The 10510-nt window shown below is 33.7% G+C and overlaps 1 long non-coding RNA gene across 1 annotated transcript; it reads right to left on the bottom strand.

Annotated features, from left to right (window-relative positions):
• Positions 1-2709: 2709 nt before the first annotated feature.
• On the bottom strand, positions 2710-4091 carry LOC123008957. The gene is made up of 4 exons (XR_006412990.1): positions 4006-4091; positions 3565-3955; positions 3228-3471; positions 2710-3174 (listed from the first exon to the last, which is right to left on the bottom strand). It is a non-coding gene; the product is annotated as an uncharacterized LOC123008957 (long non-coding RNA).
• Between the last annotated feature and the right edge of the window lie 6419 nt (positions 4092-10510).

Raw genomic sequence — 10510 nt, 5'->3', positions numbered from 1 at the left:
TTTCCTTTTTCGGTAAATGATATAGCATTTACGTTTCGATTTCTGGAAAATCTCCCAGTCGAGTCGCTTGTAGTAGTTTCTTGACCTACCTATCCAAAGCAGCAAATCCGTTTGTTGATTGATTATGTGAGCATTGATATTTCTTGATTGGTTGTTTTAATGTCCAGCAAGTAACAAAGTCGGATTTAATAGTCAATTAGTATTGTTTGGGTTCTGAAATCGTCCATGAAATGGTTTTGAAGCCAAACGGCAACATTGTCATTTTTATCCCCGACGTCATTTAATCGGTTCTTAATATGGATTTCTCGTAATTCGATTAAAAGCTCATGGTTGAGACGCAGCGGGAGTCCACGACACGGTCATCGTCTGTTAGAATTACCAAGGAATGTCGATCTAAACTCGATTTATTATGATACCAACTGAAATTTTTCCCGCCGGGAAATTCGATGATTTTTCTTTAAGGTGGCAGCCTTGGAATTCGTATTCGCGACTCGACTGACTTTGCATATTTCGTTATTTATAGTCCTGAATATGTTTTTCGGTATTTGTTTATATGTTAACAGCGGGTGGTTGGATTTTATTCGAATTTCGAAACCGATATTTTTACGGGTTTTATTGCGACTTGCTTGGAGATAACGCCATAAATAACGCGCTGTTCGTCAACGTGTAAAAAAATTCATAAAGGAGGCGAGCCGTGGGGCCCCCGACTTACATTTTAAACGAGGACAAGAGACGGATCTGTTCTTGCACACATAAATCTTGCTGCAACAAGTAGCGATTTTACAACAAATTAAACAAACAAAAAGTCTAAAGTTAAAAAATCAAACTTGTTTTTGTTGTACAAACAAACTGTGCAATTTTCAATTTTTTATTACAATTTTTGAAGTTTAGATTGTGTTTGCTTTTTTTATTTTTTATTAATTCCAAATTTCAATAAACATCTTTTCAAACAAAATATTATACATTGTCTTTGTTTTTATTTATTCCATACCGAAGAAGCCTTTAGAAAAGAACTCATAAGTATTATTTTGTTTTATTTTTCTTGGGTTGACCAGTATAAAAATCAGAATTTGACTTTTTGGTCAAAAATATTTTTTTTTGTCTTTGTAAGTAAAAAATTACCAAAAAATTATGAAATGTAGCCCAAGTAAGTGTGAAATATTTCGACGATTTTATTTAATTAGAAGTCGCGATTTTTCGTGTGCGCCTAACCTATGCCCGACCCTGTAAATACAGGCTGCGCCAGAACTCGCGCCCCAGAGAAAAATTTTAAGTAAGATAAGATACCAGGAACATGGAAAAAATGTTTAAAAAATTCTATCTGTCAAAAAATTTTGACATTTATTTTTTAACATTTGACATTTTTTATGTCTACTTAATGATACTGATGATCCTGTATATGTTTTTTTTGTGATTATTTAATAAAGGTACAGAAATTATGCCAATAAAAGCCACAAATAACAGAGTTACAATTTAGGATACAGCTTACTTGTTTCCTCTTCTAATAGCTTGTTGCAAAAAAACTTGGAAAATTATTTCTCCAACAGAAATAAATAGAGTCAAAGTGCAAACTTTAAACTCTCATAATTTCGAAATTTTTATAGATATTTTTTTTTAACATTTTTTCCATGTTCCTGGTATCTTACCTTATATGGCATTTTTCTCTGGGGCGCGAGTTCTGGCGCATCTTGTAAAGTTTTTTATATTTTTTTCTTGTAACGCTGCTTTTCCCTTCTTTATTTTGTTAGTTCTATTCCTAATCTTCACATATTTTTGTTACTTATAGTAAAATATAGTAGTTCTAAAAATTGTTTTATTAACATACACGTCGAATGAATACAGAATTTTTTAAACAAAAAAGGTGATCGAGTGTCTTCTAGGGGAGGGTCTAATTATTTTTGGGGTTATTTGGGACTCTCCATTGAGAGTTGAACTTCACTCCTAGTGAAGGACATCCCTCGTTTGCCTCAGCAAATCTTTTATGTACTTAAGGATGGAAAGCAGGTAGTAGTGAGACGTAACCTGGGCCAGGTGAAACTAAGAAAAATAATGCATTATCCTATCTGACTCACCCTGTTTATCAATTCCACAAATTTTATTCTTAATTTACACAAATTTTTATTATAGTCATAAATTTAATACAAAAAATGTTGTTTCATTCACACACAGTGTGATTTAGCTGTGACGGCGAGCACCACATTAAAGCAACATTTTTTTTCAAACATTTAAACTAAAATTTAGACAACAAAAGGGAAAGTTGCATTTGTTTCAAAAATGCACAATTTAATCAATTTTATTTAACACCCTGTATAACAAAAACAAATAGAAATCAGCCAAAAGTTGCAAAAAATTACATAGAAAATTGCATGACCAACCAATCTGAATTTAGTATTTAATATGATTACCATAGCAACACAAAAATTTTCCGAAATTTCTTGACTCATTAGCTAAAATTAATAAGTGGAAATTTTTTTGCCACAAAAACTAACTCAAAGATTTAGTAAAATTATTTTAAACATCAAAAACTAAGACTTACTGTAACGGGTAAAAATACTCAGACTTGCCAAAAAAATAATTTATTAACTAACAATTAACAGTTCTTTCAGTATTTTAACAGTTAAACGTCTCTGGATACATCCCACACCATGTAAATAAACATTTCTGTTTCTCAAGTTAGTTTTGCCGGTCTGGGAGGCATTAGGCATGAAACGGGGCAGAGTGTATTGCGCTCAGTTTTAGAAACAGGTATAATGAGGCTACTAAGGGTCGCTAATTCTTAAGGTAAACTGCGCTCAGTAGCATCACAACGGGGCACCCACCCATGGGTTGGTGCTTCAAACTTTTAGGGAGCACTTCTTCGGGTGGACTTTTTAATGACCTATTGCGGCCGGCACTTGACATTATTCTCTGGGATACGAGTTCTGAAATACCCTGTATTAAAAGGTATGTTTTAATTTAAAAATAAAATATTGAAAGAGAAGCAAATAGATCGATCGATCCACTTTTGTGAAATGTCTATTTTATAAGTTTGATCAAATTTTTAAAACACTGTTATGTAATGTACACCTATACATATTTGTGTTCAGTAAATGTAAATAATAACCTATTTTGTTTTTGTTTATTTCAAAGTGCAAAGTACATTTTTGCAACTGGTTCATCCTCATTTTCATTAGCCTGAAAATTTAATAATTTAATTCTTTACATCACGCTGAGACATATCGACCGACCTAAGCGCAGTTCACATAGAGATTAGAACGCAACGCAGGTAATTAAAAATTTTCTGAGCGCAATCCACTGTAGGGATTAAAATGCCGTCCTTGAAGTGAGCGCAATTCACCGGCACCCCATGAAACGCTAGAGTATCAACATTTGTTGGGTTAACACCAGTACCAACTTAATTTTGTGGGAGTGAGGGGCGTTTAGGAGCCTCACTAATTGTTTGGGTATCGTTGAATACAACATCTGGTACCACTAAAACAAAAGAGACGTTATTTGTATAGTTATTTTTGAGTTCCTGTTACCCTAATATAGTTTATAGTTGAATATTTTACCGTATCGTGTTACCTTGTATCTTTGTCAGAAGTTTCGGAGCAGATTTACCGTTTCCGTTTTATCGTTTCTGGGTTCGTAATCCATAAGATGCAATGTTTACGTTAGCTGCGATATTTTGAAGTAACTTACAGTATTGTTGGCACCAACTTTGAAAGGAGTTGGATGAAGGCGTGTTCCCTCTCAGTCCCTCGCGTTTATTAGTAGTGTTGCTATGAGAGGGGTACAAGGAGTGGATAGTCCTGGAGCGCTTTGTACCGTCCTCTTGGAGTATGTGGGCAACTTCTCCAGGTTAATTTTAGCGCCTTCGTGCCTTCTGTGTTCGTCTCGATGAGTTCTCGGGTGTCTCATTGTAGATATTAAATTTTTTCGTCCTTCTTTGTCTGCATCTGACTTAAGAGCACAACTAGAATGACTACTGTTTACTACCGTTCCGAATAATTTAATTTTACTTACCGTATTCTCGAGTCAACATTTTTTTCTTGATCTATCGTTTGTCTAATTCTAACTTGTTTATTTACTTTCACATAACCTCTCATCCGTCACCTGTCCAAAAATTTGGCAACCCCACTGCGCAGATACTTTGCAGTACTCGATACGACCTTATTGGCTCATTTTTCGCGGTTTTAACTAAGAAAAACCTAGGTTTTAAAAGGAGGAAGATGCGAAATTTCAGGCTCTTTTCGGTTTGGTTTGCGATGTAAAATTATTGAGTTTTTACCAAAAGCGCAACCTTCTTACATAAGAGTTACCGCTAGTACCGAATGCGCTGCAGAGTGGTATTCAACCCAGCTGACGAATTTTTGAGAAAGAAAAACTCTTCTCAACTTTAGTTTCTCGAGAAATAAGTAATAACTTAGGTGAGACCTTAAACAGTGTTTTTGGAAGATAATACTAGAGAGAGAACAGTAAAACCTCCCTTAACGGATACTAGATAGCGGACACCTCTTGATAAAGGACATTTTTGTAGGAACGTATCCAATACATAGGAGTGTAATTAATGTAAAAAGTCTACTAAAACAGGTACTAAAGTCTACTCTAAAGGAGATACGAACAAAAATACTCCGCCACTGGTGGTTACGACCATGGAATTTGTAAAATAAAATGGAGCTGCCATTTGGTCCTCAAAACTGGAAGCAACAGTGTACAGTTAAATGTTTTTGTTGCATTACCACCTACTTACCCACTTCAATAATAAGTAACATAAATGAATGGTTGATGAACTTTTATATAAGATTCAATAATTACATTAATGAATTGCAGAATACAGAATAACCCCAAGAAAAACTTGTTAGTTAGAGTAATGAACTTCAAAAGCGTAATCAAAAGAACTTTTGGTCTAAACAAACAAAAATTAACGATTTTTTTTAAATAAAAATGTTTTTTTCTAATTTTTTTGTAATGCTTTTAATTTCTCAGTTTTTGTTATTTTATTTTGTTATTTTGTTATAATGCGTAATAAGTGTAATAAATGTAAATAAGTTACGAGTATATCAGTAGAAGAAGGAAGAAGGCATTGAAGCAATTTAATGACACAGGAGACCAAAACGTTGAATGCAGGGGAAAAGATAAATTTCGCATCCAGGTATTTCTTTCCACAGATCGACAAACTGAAAGCTGAGTTCGGATTTTTGAGCTCCTTTCCAGTTATCACCATGGAGGAAATCAAAGAAAAATGCTCAAAGTTGCTCGAAACTTACAAAATTACAAAGAAGATCTTCATCATAACTTGGAAAGTAAATTGCTTCAAATCAAGGACCTCTGGGTCTTTCGTCTAATGGACTTACTAAAAAAATTGAAGCTGGAAAATTTTGATCTTGTAATTTTGTTGAGAATCTTCGCCTCTAAAGCGGTGACTAATTTTACAAGTAAAAGATTGTTTTCAGCATTGAATAAAGGAAAATGCCATATCAAACCCTAATATGTAAAAAAGTGTTAGTAAAACAGAAAAAAATCAATGGGGGGAGAAGCCGAAATTTTCTTAGGGCTTTGGGCGCCAAATTGGGTTAATACGCCACTGCCTTCAAACCTTCCCATCTCTCTTTTTTCGCCGCATAGCAATTAGGTAATTCTCAATTTCCTATCAGGCCTTCTTCTTTGTACCGGAAAATCTGAAGAATCTCGACTCTTACGAACTGTTCCTGTAAGGCCCGGAAGTTTATTACCCGTACCTGCCGACAAACCCATTCTTGAGGAACCAGAGCATCATCAAGGATATCGGCGATTAGCTTCTGGAGATTCAGGAACTTACGAGATCTCCAGTCTATTTGCGTCCATGTTGCGCTGAAACTAGCGCAAAATTTTTAAATGTTTTTTGCAAGTCTAGAAATTTTTTAAGCCTATATTTTTTGACATTTTCTTAGTCTCCCCAACTGTCTTTTCTAACACGATATTTTAGACAGTCTCAATTTACATTTTTAAATTTGAGCATTTCGATTTGAGAAATTTTTAAACGTTTTTTTTTTGCAAACCCTATTTTTTTGCCTTCGTAATACGTATTTAATTCCCGGTTTTTATTTTGTAAATTTAATTTTTATTTCGTTTCCATTGTATCTCTAGTTTCATTTTTAACGCCCTTGCGCCCTATTATGACACGTGGCTCTTAGGATCGTAAGATCGCGTCTTAAGTAATTTCTCATTTTGTTGTTTTTTTTTGCTCGGTAGAGCTTATTATTTTGCATTATTTTGTTTAATTTAAATTTCTTTTTTTTGGTAACCGTACTATCTGTTTTTTTAAGTACGTTTATGCAGACCGCTCCACGGTTGCGGCTCTGCCACTAAATTAACTACATTTCTCATAATTAAACCGTGGTGGCGCCCATTTCTTTTTTTTGTTTCTGTAATTTTTTTATTGTACCACAATATTTTCGCCTATTAAACCCAATTTTAGGTCAAAATTTTATTAATTGGGTCATGACCCCGCTCTGCCACTACCTGAGCTGTCGTATGGTAACCAATATAAAACTGTCGTGGGAAAAAATATTTTCAAACAAAAAATGATACATTGTCTTTGTTTTTTATTTATTCCACACCGAAGTAGCCTTTAGAAGACGACTTATATTATTTTTATTGCGTTGGTCAGTATAAAAATCAGAATTTGACTTTTTGGTCGAAAATTAATTTTTTTTTTGGCTTTGTAAGTAAAAAATTACCAACAAATGTACCTTAGATAAACCCAAGTAAGTATCAAAAATTTCGACGATTTTATTTAATTAGAAGTCGCAATTTTACGTGTGTGCGTAACCGATGACAGACCCGGTATACTATTTTTTGTGACGCTGCTTTCCCCTTCTTTATTTTGCCAGTTCTATTCTTAATTTCTACATATTTTTGTTACTTATAGTAACATACATTGTATAGTTGTCCCAATTTTTGTTATTAACATACACGTTGATTCAGCTGTGACGACGAACTTCACCAGTTAATTTTGGAAACAAAAAAGGTGATCAAAGTGGCTTCTACAGGAGGATGTTATTATTTTTCCGATTTGAAACTTTCCATTGAGAGAGTTGAATTCACTCTTGGTGAAGTGATCATAATTTGTTGCCTCAGAAAGCAGGACCACATGAAAGAATAAGGCCGCAAATCTTTTATGTACTTACGGTTGGAAAGCAGGTAGTAGTGAGACGTAACCTGGGCCAGGTAAAGCCAAAAAAGATAATGCATCATCCTCTCTGACTCACCCTGTTTATCTATTCCACAGATTTTATTCTTAATTTACACAAATTTTTATTCTAGTCATTTAATGCAAAAATTGTTGGTTTATTCACACACAGGGTGTTTCATCTGTGACGGCGAGCCCCACTAGTGAAGCAACTTTTTTTTTCAAACATTTAAACTAAAATTTACACAACAAAAGGAAAGGTCGCTTCTGTTTCAAAAATGCTCAATTTAATCAATTTTATTTAGCATCCTGTATGACAGAAATAAATTGAAATCAACTAAAAATTGCAAAAAATTACTTAGATAATTGATTGATTAATTAATAGTTTGAAAAAAATCCAATAATGATAATTGGTTAGAAAATTATTAATTACATGTTTACAAGTAAGTAATACGCAATTTTTCAAACTAGTTTACAGGGTGGCTCCGCTACGTTTTTTTAATGATTACACTGGGTGACTATGTTTGTATTTGTCAAAAATAGAAATCCAGTTTTGCAAAATATTTTGGTTTGCCAAAGGCCAGTGGAGAGATGTTTCTAAAGAAAATTATGAAAATGTATACAGGATGTGTCTTTTATTTTGTCTAGACTTGTGCTTTCGTATTTTTTTTTAAATATGTCAACCACGAATTTAGCTTAATTGTTGTCATAACCGCTCAAAATCTCGGTCAACATCCCTTCTTAAACAAAAGAACCCGCTCCGAATTTGACAGTTTACCGAGAAAATCCTCTTGTTTCAGCCGACAATTTTTATTTGTTCGAGATTTCCCATGCGTCGGAAGTTAATCAACGCAATAAAAACCGGTATCTAATCTAATCAAGACGGCTGCGACTCACTTAAAAAAAACAAGATATTCGAATGTCAAACAAATGACCCTGAAAAAGACAATCGTTGTCGGGTTAGAGTTTAACAGGATTTTTACGACGAAAGCACCGTAATATTATTGTCCGATGCGGAAGAAAGTCGGCGGAACAAAGAAGGCCGACCATCTGGACGGGAAAACCAGCGAAAATGGGCTTTCGGGGGAAACCCCGTGAAAAGGGATTTTCACTAAAAAATTACAAACACTACTAGATTACGAGACAAGGATTTGGTTTTTTACGAGTGAATGGCGGGTAATGCAGGGCCGCACCTCCCAATTGCGTCTAATTGTTATTTATTAGCAGGGACGGACTCGGCGAAATTGGCCTTTGTCATTTTTAGCATTGTTCGCGATGATGGCATTCGAATAAATAATAATTAAGTAGGTACCAAGTGTGAATATTTTTCCAGTAGTAAATACTTTTTTTAATAACAGCAAAAAAGTCACCAAATTGCATTTTTTGTTCTTTTTTATTAAATTCAATTTAATTAAAATTCTTTAAAACGTTCCTGTATTAAAAATAAATTAAACTTTAAAATCTGGCCCAACATTAAATCGTAAAGAAAACCTTTTTTACTAACATCCAAAATTTTGCTTTACTATTATTAATAATAAAAAGTGTTGAAGAAGAAAGGAAGACATTTTTAAAATTATCCTGAACAATTTGAATAACCTGGCAACGCCGCAATCAAAATTTAAAGCCAAAATAATATAAACTAATAATACGTGCAAAAAATTTAAAGAAAAAAAAAGTACGGTCCTGGCATATCAAAACCTCAAACATTTTTTCAAATATTTAGTTGAAATTGATTTGACACATATACAGAGGTGTCAGAACTCGCGTCCCTGAGAAAAATTTCAAGTAAAATAAGATACCAGAAACATGAAGGAAATGTTTACAAAATTTTATGTCAAAAAATTTTGACATTTATTTTTTGACATTTGACATTTTTTTGTCTATTTAATGATATTGATGATCTTGTACATGCTTTTTTATAATTATTTAGTAAAAGTACAAAAATTTTGTCAATAAAAACCACAAATAACATTAAACAGAGTTCAATCTAGGATACAGCTACCTTGTTTTCTCTTCTAATAGACTGTAGCAAAAAATTTGGAAAATTATTTTTACAATATAAATAAATAGAGACAAAGTGCAAAAAAACTATCATATGTAAAGTGAAGGGGGCGCCACTATACAAAAGGTGGCAAATTTTGGCGGGAAGTTGGTGACGCGTGCGGCGCACAGGCCAACGCCCGGCAGTGTAATTGCGACGGCGGCAGTGTCCGCATCACTCTGTCTTGTTAATTACCATTTTTACCAATAAATCCAGTTTGTTTGGGAAACGAGCGTATTATTATTGCACACATATAACTTCAAAATTTCCATAGATAGAATTTTTTGCCATGTTTCTGGTATCTTACCTTTTCTCTGGGGCGTCAGTTCTGGCGCATCCTGTATAATAAAAAGTAAACAATAACAAAACAAAATTAACTCTAGTAATAAAAAACAAGAAAAAATGACAAAATAAGATAGAAAAAAGAGACAGAGGCTAAAAGTTAGAAAATGTTTGTGTTATCAAATAAAGAAAAAGACAAAGCAAGAGAAAAAAAGAGACAGAGGCAAAGAAAAATAGAAAATGTTTGTGCTGTTAACTATTTATACGAAAAAGAAAAAATAACAGAAAAACTTAGCAATAAGAAATAGTAAAAAAAAAACAAAATAAAAGAGAAAATGGAGATAGAAGCAAAAAAGTTAGAAAATGTTTGTGTTTCTTGCAAGTTACTTTAAAATGAACTAAATAATTAAAGTAATAGGTAAAATAAAAATCATGATTTATAGTTTAAAATTTGCCAAAACCTTTCTCTTGCTTTTTTCTCATTTTTATCTTCTTTTTAGTTTTTCTTTTGCCCCTTGAGTTTTGTTTTTTTTATTATTTCATAGATTTTTGTGACATATTTGTCTGCGCTAAGACAATGGTAATAATTTCTGTGTAAACTGTCAAATTCAGCGCGCTTTCATTTGTTTGAAGTTGTGTGTTGACTTGGATCATTACGTGGTTAACGTACACGTTTAATATTTACACAGTTGTCAGCATTGCTTGTCAAACAACACCGGGCCCACAGTTACGATTTACGACTCGCATACCATCAAGGGCAGCACTGGTAATTAGCGTCGATAAATTCGATCGGGTGGCTGTCGCAAAAAGAGGTCCTTTTTCAAGGCGGTGCCGGTTAATTGACGAAATTAAATATGGCCTCTCTCTCGAGGAAGCGCCGCCTCCGAAATTTCGATTTTGATACGCGTATACGTCATTCATGGCCGACTGACTGGTTTATATATCACTTTATTTTTAACCTAGCTTATATGTCCATCTTGTTGGTGGGCGTGCGACGTTGATGATGCGAAAACTTCAAAGTGACAACTACAAGA

Source organism: Tribolium madens, unplaced genomic scaffold (genome assembly GCF_015345945.1).
Source record: "Tribolium madens isolate multiple individuals breed KSU strain unplaced genomic scaffold, Tmad_KSU_1.1 Scaffold_71;HRSCAF=194;Tcas5.2_LG6, whole genome shotgun sequence".
Lineage (NCBI taxonomy): Eukaryota > Metazoa > Arthropoda > Insecta > Coleoptera > Tenebrionidae > Tribolium > Tribolium madens.
This window is presented reverse-complemented; position numbering and strand designations above follow the sequence as displayed.